The sequence below is a fragment of the Rhinolophus sinicus genome, chromosome 3 (assembly GCF_057876585.1).
Source record: "Rhinolophus sinicus isolate RSI-liver-muscle chromosome 3, RSI-T2T, whole genome shotgun sequence".
Classification (NCBI taxonomy): Eukaryota; Metazoa; Chordata; class Mammalia; order Chiroptera; family Rhinolophidae; genus Rhinolophus; species Rhinolophus sinicus.
The window spans coordinates 198,539,137-198,556,166 of record NC_142503.1 but is presented as its reverse complement, the minus strand read 5'-3'; the positions used below and the strand labels follow the sequence as shown (position 1 = coordinate 198,556,166).

Genomic DNA, 17,030 nt, shown 5'->3' with positions numbered 1-17,030 from the left:
TGTCCTTGGTCCAAGATGTAATACACCAGATTCATTTAATATCGATTTCAATTTACATTAGTATTATTTTTCTTTGTTGTACATTTTAACAACAAACAATACTTCACCCTCTTCATCTTTATTTATTTATTCTGTCATTTATTCTTTAATAATATTTTATAACATTTATGAACACAAAGACCAAGAACAAGAGCCTCATATATTCCTGAAGTCTGTCTATAGGAACATTTCGAACACAGGGAATGGACTAGATTCCTCTGTGGTGGACCTCAGAATTCCAGACCAATCAGCACTCATGCACCACCAGCCACAATCATCTCCAGGCTTGGGTCTCTTTTCTTCATTCTCATCTATATCTGCTTACTGATCAATTCATCGATTCACTAATAATAATAAAACAACTACCTGTGAAACTATAAATACTCAAGGACTAGGTTCTTAATATTTCTACTACCTATCTATAGAACCATTTGCCTCAATGAATATGCCTCTCATTAAACAGCTTCATTGATGCAAATACCTATTCATCAACATAAAGTTTTGTGTCAGTTTCATATTTATGCTTAGAGCATGGATTTTTAAAATATATTTAATACTATTTTTAATCTTATAGTGAATACTCCAAACAAGCAACCCAAACCAAGAGAAGAATTTGACTATTACTCACATGCACTTACACACAGGGACGACCGAAGGCTTAATCAGCTCAGGTGGGTCCATCCTGGGGAATACAGAGCAGAGCAGATGACAACAAGATTGAGACACTGCTGATGCATGATTTCACCTTTCATTTAGTCAGTCACGTAGGAATACAGTACATGGTGGTCCTGTTTATTAATTTTCTCTTAACAAACCAAACAATATCAAACTTGACACAGACCAAGAGTAAGAACTTTGACTGTCATTCATTGTTTGTATCATTCTTAGCCAAAGAGGTGTATGTCACGTGAACCATTTACATTTCTTAACGAACTTCAGTATTTTCAACAAATGTTAATTTGTATTGTCTCACCATATATATTGAATGGACATGGGTCAGTCTTAACTTATTTATACTTGTACCTTGATTCTTTTCTGAGTCATTTATTACAATAGAATCAAAACTCATGAAAATGACCCAAGAAAAAGATGAAGGCCCTCTTTCTTTCCCAGCATCTGTCTATAGGATCACTTCAAACAGAGGCAATTATTTCACTTTTTATTGGACCTCAGAGTTTCAGACATGTAATATTCATCATCTATGACTCATACTCCACCAACTGTCATCATTGGTCCATACGTCAGCCTCTTTTTCCTCATTCTCATATATGTTAATTCATTAATTAATTCTTTAATTTATTAATGTTAATTTTTAAACCCTATGATTCACAAAAACACAATAATAAGAGCAATGAATAGTCCACATCAGTTGATAGGATCATTTACCACATTACGACAGGCTTTTTCATTAATTATCATCAATATTTCATATATGATTAGTAAATATAATGCTTCATAATATCTCATATTTATCATTTTCCATGGTTGGTGTTTTGGATTATATTTCACACTTTTAACAATGCAGTGAATACCCTTTAAAAACATTTCTTAAACAAATACAAGAACTTTAACCTTTACTCACATTCATCTCTGCGCTTAACACACATAGATCTTGTTACCATGGAAAACACTTAAGTCAGCTTGAGTGTGTCGATTCTGGGTACAAGACAGAGCAGATCATTACAAATTAAAACATTTTCTCAATTAGTCATTGTCTTCCTCATTTCATTTTCCCAGCTATTTAAGTATTAATTTTTCAGAACATATATACATAGGAAAATATAAATATATACTATATTACAAGATATATAGTAATCAAAACAGACACCAGCTGATAAAACTGAATATTATTTATAGTGTCAGTGTCCATATGATCCTTAGAAAGAGGTAGAGTCCTTGGTCTATTGATTTCTTAACATCAGTTATATTAATAGTATTTCTTGCCTCACCACATATATTCATAACTGATAAGGCTTCATTCTCTTTTTCATTTATTTACATATTTGTTTATTTGTTCTACTATTGATCCATTTATATTAATAATATAGAAATCCATGAGTTTAACATTATACAAGCAATCTCCTTGCATATTCCTAACACCGATCCATAGGGTCATTTGCAGGAGAGCAAACAAACAGACTAGATTTTGCCTTGCTTTGGACCTCAGCCTTCCAGGCACACAGCATTCATCGTATGACTCCTACGCCACCAGTCATCATCACTGCCCAGGTGTGGGCCTCTTCTTCTTCATTCTCACCTATATTGGTTCATACATTAATTCATCAATCTGCTACTAATAATTAATCACAGATCTACGAATCACAAAACTCAAGGACAAGAGCCTTCAGGATCCCTATCGTTCACTTTAGAATCAACTCCTCATTGATTAAACCTCTTTCATTAATTATCCTCATTATTCCAAACATAGAATAGATGAATGAACATAATGTTTCATACATTTCCCAGTTAATCATTGGACCGTGGTAGGTCTTTTGTTCTTCTAGTTAATGCTTTTTACAGTATTAAAGGGATATCCTACACAAGCCACCCAAACTGCGACAAAACCACTACTTATCACTCACTGGCCTTGGTGCTCAGACAATTAGATGATGCTCCTGAACCCTACAGAGGCTTCAACTCCTTCAGGGTTTCGTTCTGAGAAGGACAAAGCAAAGCAGACAAGACTGAGACATTCTCTCCACTTTACACGTAGTCAATCGTTTAGTAATATGTGGATGTGAGATAATACTTATTCGTTTTCTCTTTAAAAATGAATAATATCCTACTTGCTACTGACCCAGAATAAGAACTTCTCTAAGAGGTAAGGCAGTAGAACGATTTATTTTTCTTAATGGCGTTCAGTATTTTCAGTCCGTTTGAATAGTTTTCATTGCTTCACCTCCTATATTAAGAGTGCATGTGCTTCACGCACTTCATCTCTACTTTTTTGTATCTGTACTCGGATTCTTAAATTGATCCATTTATAAGTAAAGAATCAAAATCCACGAAACTATCTACGAAGATGGTCCCTTTATAGTCCTAATACCAGTCTACAGAATTAGTTCACGCAGAGGCAACAGAACATATTTCTTTTTGTGTCGGATCTGAGCGTTCCACACGTAATATCCATCATCCAGGACTTCCTCCTACACCACCAGCCATCATCACTGGTGCACATTTTGGCCTCTTTTTCTTCAACCTCCTGCACATTATTGCATTCATTAACTCCTTAACTCTCTAGTATTAATTTTAAAACTGCTGTGACCCATGAAAAAATAAAAAATAAGAATCCTGAATATTATACATCTATCTATAGAATCATTTATCACATTGATATATTAATTATCCTTAATCTATCATAAATGGATTCATAAATATAATGCCTGGTAATAGTCCCATATTTATCATTGGCCATGGCTGGCCTTTTGAATCATAGTCATATTTTTAATAATACAGTAAATATATAGTTTTTAAAACATGACAAATGAAGACATGAGTTTTATTACTCACATTGATCTTTATGCTCCTAAGACACAGAAGCAACCTCTACAGAGGTGGTGTCCATGAAATAATTCTGTAGTCAGCTTCAGTCTGAGGAACATAAAGCAGAGCTGATGATGAAAACAAATTAAATTGAGACCTTATCTGCACTGCCTCTTCGTCTCCACATTTCATTTAAGTCATTTAGGTATTTCTTCATTTTCATAAAGTAGATTTTTTTTTTCTCTCTCTCGAAAAAAAAGGAACAACCGCAAATTTAAAACTGATCTGGAAAATAAAATTGATTCTTACTTATCAGAGTCTATATGATCCTCAGACAAAGAGCTGATACTCTTAATCCGTTTATTTCTTAAGGGGCATCAGTGCTTTCAATTTTTAGTAACTGAATTTAGTAGTTTCAATTTATATTAATAATTCTTGCCTTACCATATATACCATGCATATTCACAGCTAGATAACGCTCCACTCTTTTTCTTTACATATTGATTTATGTAATAGCCACCATTATCTGTGAGGATTATGTTTCAAGACCCCCAGTGGATGCCTGAAACCACACATAGTACCAAACCCTATCTATACTACGTTTTTCTTATATTATACATACACACCTATGATAAAGTTTAATTTACAAGTTAAGCACTTAACTGATTAACAACAATAACTAATTATAAAATACAACAATTGTAATAATACACTGTAGAATGTCGTCTCTCTCAGAATGTCTTACTGCACTATCCTCATCCTTCTTGGGACGCTGTGAGCTGATACAATGCCTACGTGATGAGATGAAGGGAGGTGAATGACAGGGGCATTGTGACGTAGCATTAATCGACCTCAGTGTTGCACATTATTGATTAATCAACATGATGTTTCATGTCCTATTTACCATTGGGCCATAGTTAACTTTTTTATTATGTTTAATACTTTTTAAATAATTCAATGAATACCTTTACATAAATGACCCAACTGAAGACAATTTAATGAACTTTAGTATTTTCAATAAATGTTCATCTTTTCCTTCATTCTCATCTGCCTAAGTTCATTGATCAATTCACTGATTCATTAATATTAATTTTTAAAACTGTATGATTCATAAAAACCCAAGAATAAGAGCAATAAACATTCTACATCTGCCTATAGGATCATTTGCCACACTGATATGTAGCTTTTGTTAATTACCATCAATGTTTCATATATGGATTAATAAATATAATGCTTCAGACCAATCCTATATTTATCATTCATGATGGTGGGTGTCTTGGATTATATTTCACAGTCTTTAACAATAAAGTAAATACTTGGGGGGAAAAACTCTCAAACAAAGACATGAACTTTGTTCAATGTATTACTCACCTTGGTCTCTGCTTACCACACAGAGACAACCATAGAGCACGTCACCACGACTGATGCTTAAAGCAGCTCGAGTGCGTCCATTCTGAGGAGTACAGAATAGAGCAGATAATAAAAAAATTGAGACCATCTCTAAATTGGTCTTATTTTTCTTCATTTCATTTACTCAGTCATAAAGGTATGTATTATTTTTCATAATTTATACACATATACAGAGGGTGCCAAAAATGTATACACATTTTAAGAAAGGAAAACTGTATTAAAATTGTAATATTCGATATATATCGGTAACAAAAGATGAATACAAGTCATGTTTGACTTCTGCAATAACAAGAGGTGCTCAATGTGGTTACCATCAGCATCCAGACACTTCTGATTATGAATAACTATTGCTTGAGCAACGTTGTATGCACTTGTATACATTTTTTTGGCACCCCCGGTGTATACATAAATATAATGATATGCTTCTTTAGAAAAAGTGGTAATACAAAAGAGGTGGTCCATTTATTTCTTAACATGTATCCGTTTGTTCAGTTTATATTATTTCTTGCCTCACCACATATATTCATGGTTGATAAGGGTTCATCCTTGTTTTTATTTAGTTATATATTTGTTTATTGGTTTTATCATTGATTCATTCATATTAATATAGAAATCATGAATCTAAAATTACAAGAAAATCTCCTTGTATATTCCTAACATCAATCCATAGCATCATGTACAAGAAAAGAAACAGACTAGACTTGTTTTGTTTTGGACCTCAGACTTCCAGACACATAGCATTCATCGTATATGACTCATACGCCATCAGTCGTCATCACTGGTCCAGGATTGGGCCTCATTTTCTTCATTCTCACCTATATTTATTTACACATTAATTCATCAGTCTGCTTCAGTATCTTTATCATTTTCTTTACAATCCTTACTAATTGAAATGTATTAATCATCCTCATTATTCCAAAAATAGATTTGTCAACATAATGTTTCATATATTTCTAATTTCATCATTGGACCCTGGTTGGTCTTTTTTCTTATACTGAATTTTTTTTTTTAAATATTACCCTAAATGAACCACCCAAAGTAAGATGAGAACATTGACTATTACTCACGTTGGGTTCCATGCTCCTGCAGACAAATACAGAGACCACTGACCAAGGGATAAGGCTTAACTCAGCCTGGGTGTGTCCATTCAAAAAAGTAGAAAACAGAGTACACGACAACATGATTAAGATATTTCTCTATTGGTGCTTGCAATATATTTTATTACTCAGTTATTAAGTTATATATAACTGGGGTAATATATATTTTGTTTATTCTTAAGAAAAACAAACAAAATTGAATTTGACACTAACGCCAAACAAGAATATTGGCCATTATTTACATTATCTAGAACATCCTTAGCTAGCGGTAACACCCTTGAACCATTTATTTCTTAACTGAGTTAGCCTTTCAATATTTATTAATATCATCTCTGGCCTTACTTCATATTTTTCATAAGTGGACAAGGCTTCACCCTCTTCATCTTTATTTATTTATATTTATAAAGTGATTGTTTTACTGATTCATTTATTATAATAAAACCAAAATCCATGAACAAGATCCTTATAAAATCCTAAATCTGTCTATAGAATCATTTCCAACTGAGGCAATAAACAAGATTTTTTTTTTTTTTATGCTGGACCTCAAGAGTTCCACCCATATTATTCATCACCCACGACTCATATGCTACCAATCGTCATATCGGTCCAGGTTTGGCATTTTTCCCCCCACTCTCATCTACCTTTGTACACTAAATAATTCATCGATTTACTTGATAACAATAAAATAAATATCTGTCAAGCACAACAAAGCCTCGAACAGGAGCCTTGACTAGTCCTACAAATGTCGATAGAATCATTTGCTACATCGTTATAACTCTTTCCTTAATCACCCTCCAAGTTTCAAATAGGGATTCATCAATATCATATTACATATCAATTCCGTATTTATTAATGGAGCATGGCTGGTTTTCTTTGATTATATTTCACACTTCAAATACATATGTAAGGGGGGAGGGGAGATAATAGATGAGGGCAAAAGGGGTCAAATATATGGTGATGGAAGGAGAACTGACTCTGGGTGGTGAACACACAAATTGGTATCTAGATGATGTAATACAGAATTGTATACTTGAAACCTATGTAACTTTACTATCCATTGTCACCCCAGTAAATTTTAATTAGAAAAAAAATAGAGTGTATACCTATAAAACTCAATTTGTTTCTGTGTGCCAAACGCAGAGCCAACCAGACATCTTGTGACCATGGAAGAATCCTTAAGTCAGCTCCAGTACATCCCCTCTGAGAAGTACAAAATACAGAAGGTGATAAAAAAAATTGAGACATTTTCTGCACTCATTTCGCTTTCTGCGTTTAATTTATTCAGCCACTTAAATATTTATTAACTTTCATAATTTACAGTTCTTCACTTATTTGTATTTACTTATATTTTTTAATTTTTCACTGATTTATTTATACTAATATAATCAATATCCATGAACACGAAAACCAAAAACATGACCCTTCTATGTTACTAACATCTGTCACAAAGGTCTTTTCCAACAGAGTAAATAGACTAGATTTCTTACAGTGTTGGACCTCAGAGTTCCCGACACATAGCATTCATCATCCATGACTCATACGCCACCAGTCGTCATCATCGGTCCAGGCTCAGCCCTCTTTGTCTTCACTCACTTCTATATTTCTTTACTGATTAACTTGTCAACAAAGCAGTAAGATAAATAGCTAAGATCAAAAATATTTGAAAATAAGACCCCTTAAGTATCTCCAACATCTATCTATAGAATTGTTTGCCTCACTGAATATGTGTTTCATTAATCATCTACATTGTCGCAAATATTGATTATTCAATATGTTTCATGTCAATTCCAAATTTGTCATGGGGCCATGATTGGCCTTTTTTATTATATGAAATTATTTTTTAATATAGAGTTAATGTCATAAACAAACTACCCAAATAAAACAAGAACTTTGACTATTACTCACACTGGTCTCCATCCTCCTACATAGAGAGCTCGTGACCATGGAAGATGCTTAAATCAGCTTAGCATGCCCACTCTGAGAAGCACAAAGCAGAGAAGATGAAAAAATAAAACTAAGACATTATCTACAATTATCCTTGCATTTCACCTTTTAGTAAGTCACTAATTTAAGTATTTATTAATTTGTGGTAATATTTATTAATATTTCTCTTAAGAAAATGAACATCAAGCTTGTCACTGAGCCAGAACAGGAACAATGACTATTACTTGTACTTTCTATAAAATCATCAGCCAAAGAAGTGACACTTTGAACCATGTCTTTTTATAATCAATAAATATGAATCACAAAAACTTAATAAGATCTTTAAGTAGCCTTATTAGCTATCTATATGGTCATTTGCCACCTTGATTATATCTCTTTTATTAATCATTCTTTAATGAATGATTAATGTTTTACATTAAACATTATTAATGTTACACAAATATTAATTAATGAACACAATGTTCCTATGTCATATGCTAATATGACATAATGGCAATGTCATATTTATCACTGGGCCATAGTTGGCCTTCTTGGATTCTTTTAACAATACAAGGAATATCCTTTAAAAACTACTCAAAGCAAGACAAAGACTTTGCCTATACTCACATTGGTCTCCAAGCTACTAACACATAGAAGTAGTCGGAGAGTTCAGGACCATGGGAGAAAGATGCTTAAATCAGCTGGGAGCATTCATTCTAAAAGTACAAAGCAGAACAAAGGATTAAAATACTGAAACATTCTCTCCATTTATGCTGCATTTCTCTTTTCATTTTATTAGTCATTTAAGGATGAATTAAATTGTGATTTTTTTTTTCTTGAGAAAACAAACAATGCTGAACAAGGCACTGACCAAAAAAGAACATGGACTCTGGATTTCAGTGTTTTTAATATATGTTAATAGTATTTCTGGCCTCGCCATATATTTTCATACTTGGACAATGATTCACCCTCTTTATCTATATATTTGTTTACTGATTCTTTCATTGATCCATGTATAATAATAGAATCAAATTCCATGAATAAAAAAACTAAAAACAAAATCCTTGAATATGGCTGACATCTGTCTATAGGACTATTTCCAATAGAAGGTATAGACTAGATTTCTTACTGTGTCGGACCTCAGAGTTCCAGACACATGGTATTTATCATCCGTTGCTCATACTCCACCAGTCATCATCATTGGTCCAAGACTGGCTCTCATTATTTTCAATTCTGTCTACATGTTTTAATTAATTAATTCAACCATTCACTATAATAAAATAAATGCCTAGAGGTCATTAAAACTTGAACAACGATCCTTGAACACCTGTAATATATCTCTCTATGTATACTAATATATAATATATATATATATATACTTATATATATATATCATGATGTTTCATTAATTGGCCATAATGTTTCCTATGTAAATTAATATAATACTTCATATTAACCCCATTTTACTATTTGAATGTGACTAAATTATGTCTTTGTAGAGTGAGGTTTAAATCAATGGTGACTCAAAATTAAAATTGAGTAATACACTCTACATTAATTAATTAATTGGATAATGAACTGTGAAAATGAACACAATGATCTTATTTTTTCTCCTTAATTGACCACAGATTACTGAATTGGCCCACACATGACTTTCATTCATTTTATTTGTATACGTAACTATTTATTCCCTTTCAATAATAGAATTAATACCTGTGACAAACCACCAAACCAGAAGCAATTCCTTTGTTATTTACACAAGTTTCTGCAGTTCTTAACTGAATCATTGTGCATCCGTTCTGTAAAGTACAAAGCAAATATAAAAATAGATCAAATTAGGTAGATTGAGATCAGCCTAGATTCATATTTTTTTAATTGATCCAAGTCAACAACTGATTAAGAATAAACCTTAGTGCTTGTTATATATTAAAACCCTGGATGGCTTATTGATTGATTCAAGTATTAAATTTAACTGCTATAATGAACACCTTTGAAACCAGCACCAGACAAAAGAATAAGAACTATAACTATTACAAATATTTGTTTATATGCCCCCTACCCAGCCAGGTAAGAGCTATATCTTCTCTCTAAATGACTCTTGCTTGGAAAGAATTAGGTTAATCTGAATTCCAGATTTTAGTACATTCTCAGCAATTGTCTATGTTTATCCCACCTTTATACATGTATGTATGTATATAGTTACACATGGAGCCATCTATCGTCCTTGTTTTAAAAAAGAAAATCAAACCAAGAAGCCAGAAAGAGAAATCCTATCTAAATATATTCACCATTCCAAAAAAATAAGAGCCTAGGCTTATTTTTATTATCTGGAAAGCAATTGTGTAGAACTGTATTAATAAGTCTCCTTGTTTCATAACATATGGTCCTCACTGGTCCATGCTTTGCCTCCTTTCAAATAATTGATTAAAAGATTAACTTATTCTTTTACACATTATAATAACATCATTAATATTTGTGACTTCACGGAAACAGGGCAATATTAATGCCTGGCCATATGTTCATTAGGCACAGAAAAAGGATCACATAATGCTTTCTTCTTCTTTTTAAATTAAAAAATAGTGAAAATCACTGAATTAATCATAACTGGTCATGTGACACGTTCTCAACACGGTCCATATGTAAGCTCTCTCCCAATTATGATTATTTAATCAATAATCAATTTAAGTAAATGTTTTGTCATTCCCTTAATATAACAAAAACCCAACAACCCAACCCAGAAAAATAACATGGACTCTTACATCCATTTATCTAAATGCTCTTTACCCAAAAGGGTCAGCTTTAATCAATTTATTTTACCGGAGCTCAGCGCTTCAGAAATGTATTAACAATGATTTTTACATTATATGTATTACATTACCTACTCTCCTATTTGAACCAGGAATAACCCATTTTGTCTTTGTTCATTTATATATCTCTTAATTTATTCATTCATCAATTTAGTGAAAACACAATACTCAGAAACCCAAGAACAAAAAAGCCCTGCATATTGTTAACTCCTAGCATAAGCTCATTTCCCATACAGGGAACAAAGAGGAATCTTTTGGTAATGGACCTCAGAGTTATAGGGTTTAATCAAAATCCTTGATTTCAGACACCCCAGGGTACTCATCATTGATCCAAATTAAGCTATCGTGTTCTGCCTTTATACCTTTGTTTATTGATCCATTCATTGATCCACTACAAAATAAAATGAATCTTCACAATTATTTTTTTAAAGCCAAGAACAAAGTCCTTGAATATGACCAAGATCTGTTTATAGACTTTTTCCCCATAAACTAGATCTTTTCTCTTTTTGCAGTGGCCCTCAGGGAGGAAGGTATGGATCAGTTAGCATCCTTGCTTCATATGCACCCTACCCCAACCACCTTCCATCTCAGTACGTCCTCCTCCCTCCGTTAGGAGCTGTCCAGGAGAACTTGGCATGATAGTATGACTGTGCCCTAACTGTGCTGCCCTGTATGCTTACCATTAGCCACAGGGAACTAAAGACTTAAAATATGGCTAGTGCAACTGATGAACTGAATTTAAAATTCATTTAATTTTCAATTATTTTAAATTCAAACAGCCACAAGGGGTAAGCAAATTGAACAGTGCAGCCCTAGAATTGATTACTGGATAAATATTTAAATCCAATGCAGTACAAAAATAAGATGGATTATTATTAATCACCTTTGAAAATGAATAAAATGTCTTCCATCTTATCTTTAACTACAACTGTATAGAATTGGATTAACCATAATCTTTGTTTCATAACACATTCATATCATTGGTCAATGTATGGCTTAATTTAAATAATTCAATGAACACTAATGAAAAATTCACTCCAATTGACAAGATCTTTTGACTATTATTTACTTTAGTCATTAAGTTTCTTACCCACAAAGGTAACAGCCAAGATCTTCATCTACACATACTGATTAAATCAGCCATGGTCTTCTGCATTCTGTGGAGTCAAAAGCCAATATTCAAAGAATGAACCATCCAGATTTAGACTGACTGAAAGGACATTAGTTGTGTGAAACTAGGTTAATCATGAAGTATATGCAAGACTTTATCATTGAAAAATTCAATCTATACCCATAAAGTGTGTACCCGCCCATGAATAAGATACCTGAATACTCTCAACTTCTGCTATAAGCTCATTTCCATAGATGAAAAAAGGAGGCCACTTTTTAATAATGGACCTCAGAGTTACAGATGGCTTTAATCAAAATGTTTGATTCAGACACCCTCCAATCTCATCATTGGTCCAGGCTTGGCACTCTCTCTTTGTTCACTTATGCCTTCCTTTTCCCATGAATGACAAAGTCCGAAGAACAAGATCCTTGATATAATTTTGATCTGTCTGTAGACTGATGTCTCCCAGAGCTTTCGGACTACAGCTCAGTGTAAATCTTCCTTCATAAAGTACCACAGCTAAAAATGGTCCATGATTGGGCCACGTTCATTTAATTGGGCCAATTTTAAACACAGCATCATGAATAACCAAAAACCATAATGGTATCCCACATCTACTACGCAGACAATATGTTTCACCTTCTAACGGCTTCCTCTAAACAGTAATAGCCCGGCGGATATCTACCAATATGGAAATGCTTAAATCAACTGTGGTGCAGAAGTAATATGGAATACCAAACAGTTGTGTAAATGAATGAAATGCCTTCCATCATTTAAAAAACTTAAATGTCATATGTGCTGAAATAGGTTAATTCTACTCCTTGGCCCAAAACACATCCCACTATTGCTCCACACTTCACGTTTTCGGATTTTATTTTTGTGTATACAGCCTTTTGTTTCATTGAACCAACTCAGTGACCACACATGACCAAACCACAAAAGCCAAGAACAAGAACTGTGTTCCTTACTTTGCTGCTTTCACAGACAGAGCGAACAGCCAAGATCTTCATAACTGGACAGTGACTGAATCCAATGGGAAATGTTCATTCAGGAGGAAAGGCGGGTTTTTAAAAGAATAAAAAGTGTAAATTTAGATTTTTAAATAGAATTTAGTTCTACACTACTAGATGAATCATAAACATTGGTTTGTGTCACATTTTCATCATCAAGCCAACAGTGCTATCTTTTTCATCTATTGACTTACTCAATTTTAAGTGAGAAATAATATAATGAAGACCTTTTAATCTACCCTCACACAAGAAGTACAAGTACTATCAATACCTGTCTATATACCCCTACCAAATAACAAAAAGGACAATTTTTTAATGGAGAGAACATGCAAAATGGGATACATTTCAATTCTTGTTTCATGAAAAAATCTGACCAATAGGCCACACTGTACTTTCATTCATGTATTTATTGATTAACCCATTTATTCATTTATTTTAAAACTCAAAAGATAATTTAATTATTTGCTCTTTTTTTTCCTAAAGAAAACAAAATGGGAAAGCCATTTGCTACCCAAAACTAAACACTATTACATGCAACTTTCTATCTCAGTCTGTCTGTACTGATGGAACCTTCCGCAATGAGAAAATGTTCCCTATTAGCACTGTCCAATATGGTAGCCACTGGCCACATATGGCTGAAATGTGGCTAGTGCTACTGAAGAACTGAATTTTTAATTAATTTGAAGTTAAATAGTAATAACAAGATGTGTTTAGACAGTAGGGTCTATATGATCCTTAAAGAAAGAGGATGCTGGATCTTCTTTATTTAAGTAGCTTTCAAGAGGGAGAAATAGGAATAATCATGTTCCTTAATACATCATATATGCTTCTCACTGGCCCATGGTTTATGCTATTTTAAATGGTGGATTGAGATCTGAAATTATTCTTTCACTCACTTATAATAACAGCACCAAAACTGGTGAACCCAGAGAACACTGGACAAGAATGTTGAGTGACACTAAATCTAACCATTGGCGTATTACTCACAGAAATCACCGACAAAATGCATTTACATTTTTCTTTTTAAATAAAAATGAATGAACACGAGATAATTAGTCATTTCTTTTTTTTTAATTCTCAAACTGGAGTTCCCTAATCCAGGGGGGAAATATACTGTGATATGCTAGGATACACCCAAAGCCACAGGATAAAGAGATCAGAGATTCTTTTTTTTTTCTAACTTTAAGTTTTTTGCTGTTAAGTTTTTTCTTTCTAACTTTAAGTTTTTTGCTTTAAGTTTTTTTTTTTCAATTGGGGAATATTGGAGAACAGTGTGTTTCTCCAGGGCCCATCAGCTCCAAGTCATTGTCCTTCAATCTAGTTGTGGAGGGCACAGCTCAGCTCTAAGTCCAGTCGCCTCAATCTTAATTGCAGGGGGCACAGACCACAATCCCATGTGGGAATTGAACCAGCAACCTTGTTGTTGAGAGCTCACGCTCTAACCAACTGAGCCTTCTGGCTGCCCCAATTAGCCATTTCTATAGTCATGTTTTCCATATTCATGCTTAGATCTTTTCCATGTTTCAATAACTATGTAATCATTTGCATTTTATTTTTATGATTGATTGTTTTATTAAAATAATTTATACCATGTGTTTATCATGGTTTGTTATATTATTGACTTTATTATATTATTGATTATTATGTAATTATGTAAGTTTTTTGTCCCTATTTAAAATAAGACATACAACCAGAAAGTCAACAACCCAGCAAAACAACACTGATGTTCTCATCTATCTATCCTGTTTCCCGAAAATAAGACCTAGTCGAACAGTCAGCTCTAATGTGTCTCTTGGAGCAAAAATTAATATAAGACCCGGTCTTATTTTACTATAAGACCGGGTCTTATAATATAATATATAATATAATACTGGGTTTTATATTAATTTTTGCTCCAAAAGACGCATTAGAGCTGATTGTCCAGCTAGGTCTTATTTTTGGGGAAACATGGTATATGTTCCCAAGGAGGAGCAGCCTCTGTCTATTTCACTTGAACTCTAAATTTCAGAAATGTATTAACAATAATCCTTGGTTCATTAGCTCCTTTCATAATTAGATAAGATGTAGCCCTCTTCCGTATTTATACTTAATCCATGCATCGACTGACTTATAATAATCCATACTCATGAACAGCCAAAGATCAAAAAGACATCCTTGAATCTTTTCTAACTTCCTCTGTAAGCATTTCCTATTGATGCAATGGACCTCAGATTTATAGACTGAGTTTAATAAAAATATTTTATTCAGATGCCCCATGCATACTCATCATTGACCCAGACTTGGTATTCTGTGCCCTCATGTAATATATTGTTCTTGACTTATTTGATGATTCATTAATAATAATACAATCAATGTCCATGAACTAGGAAAGGAATACCAAGATCCTTGAAGACATGAACATGTCCTGAAATTTAACTTCCCACAGAGGTAGAGGACTAGCCCTCTTTGTGTAATACACCACAGTGTTGCAAATATGTATTCGTCCACTTCCTCGCATCATATCAATTCCATATTCCTGATTGGTCCATGCTTGGGCCTCTTTGATCTTTACATGCATATTTTAAAGATGATATAATGAACTACCATTTTATACAAAACTAAGAAACATTTTCCGGGCCGGCCCGGTGGCTCAGGCAGTTGGAGCTCCATGCTCCTAACACCAAAGGTTGCTGGTTCGATTCCCACATGGGCCAGTGCCAGATGGCTCAGTTGGTTAGAGCGCGGGCTCTCAACCAGAAGGGTGCTGGTTTGACTCCTCGACTCCTGCAAGGGATAGTGGGCTGCGCCCTCTGCAACTAAGATTGAATACGGCACCTTGAGCTGAGCTGCCACTGACCACCCAGATGGCTCAGTTGGTTGGAGCCTGTCCTCTCAACCACAAAGTTGCCGGTTTGACTCCCGCAAGGGATGGTGGGCTGCGTCCCCTACAACCAATAACAGCAACTGGACTTGGAGCTGAGCTGCGCCCTCCACAACTATGATTGAGAGAGAACAACAACTTGACTTGGAAAAAGTCCTGGAAGTACACACTGTTCCCCAATAAAGTCCTGTTAGAAGGCGAAGGAGAAGAAGAAACAAAAATAAATTAAAAAACAAAACAAAAAAAGAAACATTTTCCATTTTCTTATGTTCTCCCCCTCAATGGGTTCATAGTCTATAACAACATCAATGGAGAAGTTTTGATCCACTGTGGTACAAAAATAAAATGGAATATTAAGATATTCTGAAAATGACTGAAATGCCTTTCTTCTTTTTTCACCTAATGAATTCAGTCATGCTGAAATAGATTAATCATAATTCTGATTTGTACACATTTTAATCATTGGTCAACGCATGACCACCTTTGAATTATGTATATATATAGCCATTTATTCCTTTAAAACGTCTCAGGGAATAACCCTGACCAAGCCCCCAAGCAGGAACATGAACTTTGATTATTCCTTACACTGATCTCTAGTCTCTTTACCCAGAGGTAAAAAGCAAGGCGGTCACCATGAGATAATAATCAAATCTGACAGAATGTGTTCATTCTGAGCAATAAAAGCAAAGTTTAAACACAATCAGTCTACATTTCGTTATTTTAAATGATCGATAAGCAAGTAACCAGAAGCCTCCATTTGCAAACTATTCTCCACATTTTAAAAGAGAGAGCACTACCTTATATTTATTAACTTACGCAATTTTTGTTTTAAATAATGTAATGAACACCAGTGACTCTAGAAGTAAGCAGAAGAAAAATAACTATCATTATTAGGAATATCTGTCTATATTTCGTATCCACATAGGCAAGAGACAAGATAACCTTTTTTACTGAACTTTGTGCAAAACTGGGAAAACGGAAGAAGATTCAGTTCATGGCACAATCTCACCAATGGTCCAAGCTTAGCCCCTTAATATACTGATTTATTCATTCATTTATTTAATTATTTAATCACGTAATAAGACCATCGCTTCATTTTCCTAAAAAAATTCCAAAAAGTTTAAACAACAACCATCTAAACAGAACTGAAACACTATTATTTATCAATGTCTATATGCACCTTCCTTATGACTAGTGTCCGCTCTGTCTTCCTATGGCTATCGCTTGTGTAAAATATGATGAATCATGATCTTTTCAGCCAACTGCCTGCTTTCCATTGATGTATTGTTA

General features: G+C 33.8%; 1 protein-coding gene, 8 non-coding genes and 1 pseudogene across 27 annotated transcripts in view; all 10 read right to left on the bottom strand.

Moving 5' to 3' along the window:
• Positions 1-17,030, bottom strand: part of LOC109455530 (uncharacterized) — a 138,750-nt gene that overhangs the window by 68,703 nt on the left and 53,017 nt on the right. For 15 of the 19 annotated variants that reach the window (XM_088797502.1, XM_088797511.1, XM_088797505.1 and 12 more), the window contains 12 exons: positions 12,839-12,893; positions 11,850-11,916; positions 9,666-9,751; positions 8,580-8,668; positions 7,935-8,006; positions 7,133-7,229; positions 6,000-6,065; positions 4,894-4,975; positions 3,550-3,630; positions 2,622-2,694; positions 1,622-1,695; positions 668-721 (listed from right to left, as the gene is read on the bottom strand). The gene's annotated coding sequence lies outside the window, so the exon portion shown is untranslated. The other 4 variants (XM_088797513.1, XM_088797514.1, XM_088797515.1 and 1 more) reach the window with 4 other exon arrangements.
• On the bottom strand, positions 1,202-1,276 carry LOC141570868 (small nucleolar RNA SNORD113/SNORD114 family). Its single transcript, XR_012495313.1, has one exon. It is a non-coding gene; the product is annotated as a small nucleolar RNA SNORD113/SNORD114 family (small nucleolar RNA).
• On the bottom strand, positions 2,196-2,267 carry LOC141570895 (small nucleolar RNA SNORD113/SNORD114 family). Its single transcript, XR_012495340.1, has one exon. It is a non-coding gene; the product is annotated as a small nucleolar RNA SNORD113/SNORD114 family (small nucleolar RNA).
• On the bottom strand, positions 5,644-5,718 carry LOC141570867 (small nucleolar RNA SNORD113/SNORD114 family). The gene has a single exon (XR_012495312.1). It is a non-coding gene; the product is annotated as a small nucleolar RNA SNORD113/SNORD114 family (small nucleolar RNA).
• Positions 6,566-6,638, bottom strand: LOC141570892 (small nucleolar RNA SNORD113/SNORD114 family). The gene has a single exon (XR_012495337.2). It is a non-coding gene; the product is annotated as a small nucleolar RNA SNORD113/SNORD114 family (small nucleolar RNA).
• LOC141570865 (small nucleolar RNA SNORD113/SNORD114 family) lies at positions 7,521-7,595 on the bottom strand. The gene has a single exon (XR_012495310.1). It is a non-coding gene; the product is annotated as a small nucleolar RNA SNORD113/SNORD114 family (small nucleolar RNA).
• Positions 9,086-9,160, bottom strand: LOC141570876 (small nucleolar RNA SNORD113/SNORD114 family). The gene has a single exon (XR_012495321.1). It is a non-coding gene; the product is annotated as a small nucleolar RNA SNORD113/SNORD114 family (small nucleolar RNA).
• On the bottom strand, positions 11,020-11,092 carry LOC141570887 (small nucleolar RNA SNORD113/SNORD114 family). The gene has a single exon (XR_012495332.1). It is a non-coding gene; the product is annotated as a small nucleolar RNA SNORD113/SNORD114 family (small nucleolar RNA).
• Positions 12,152-12,225, bottom strand: LOC141570882 (small nucleolar RNA SNORD113/SNORD114 family). The gene has a single exon (XR_012495327.1). It is a non-coding gene; the product is annotated as a small nucleolar RNA SNORD113/SNORD114 family (small nucleolar RNA).
• On the bottom strand, positions 15,080-15,156 carry LOC141570901 (small nucleolar RNA SNORD113/SNORD114 family; annotated as a pseudogene).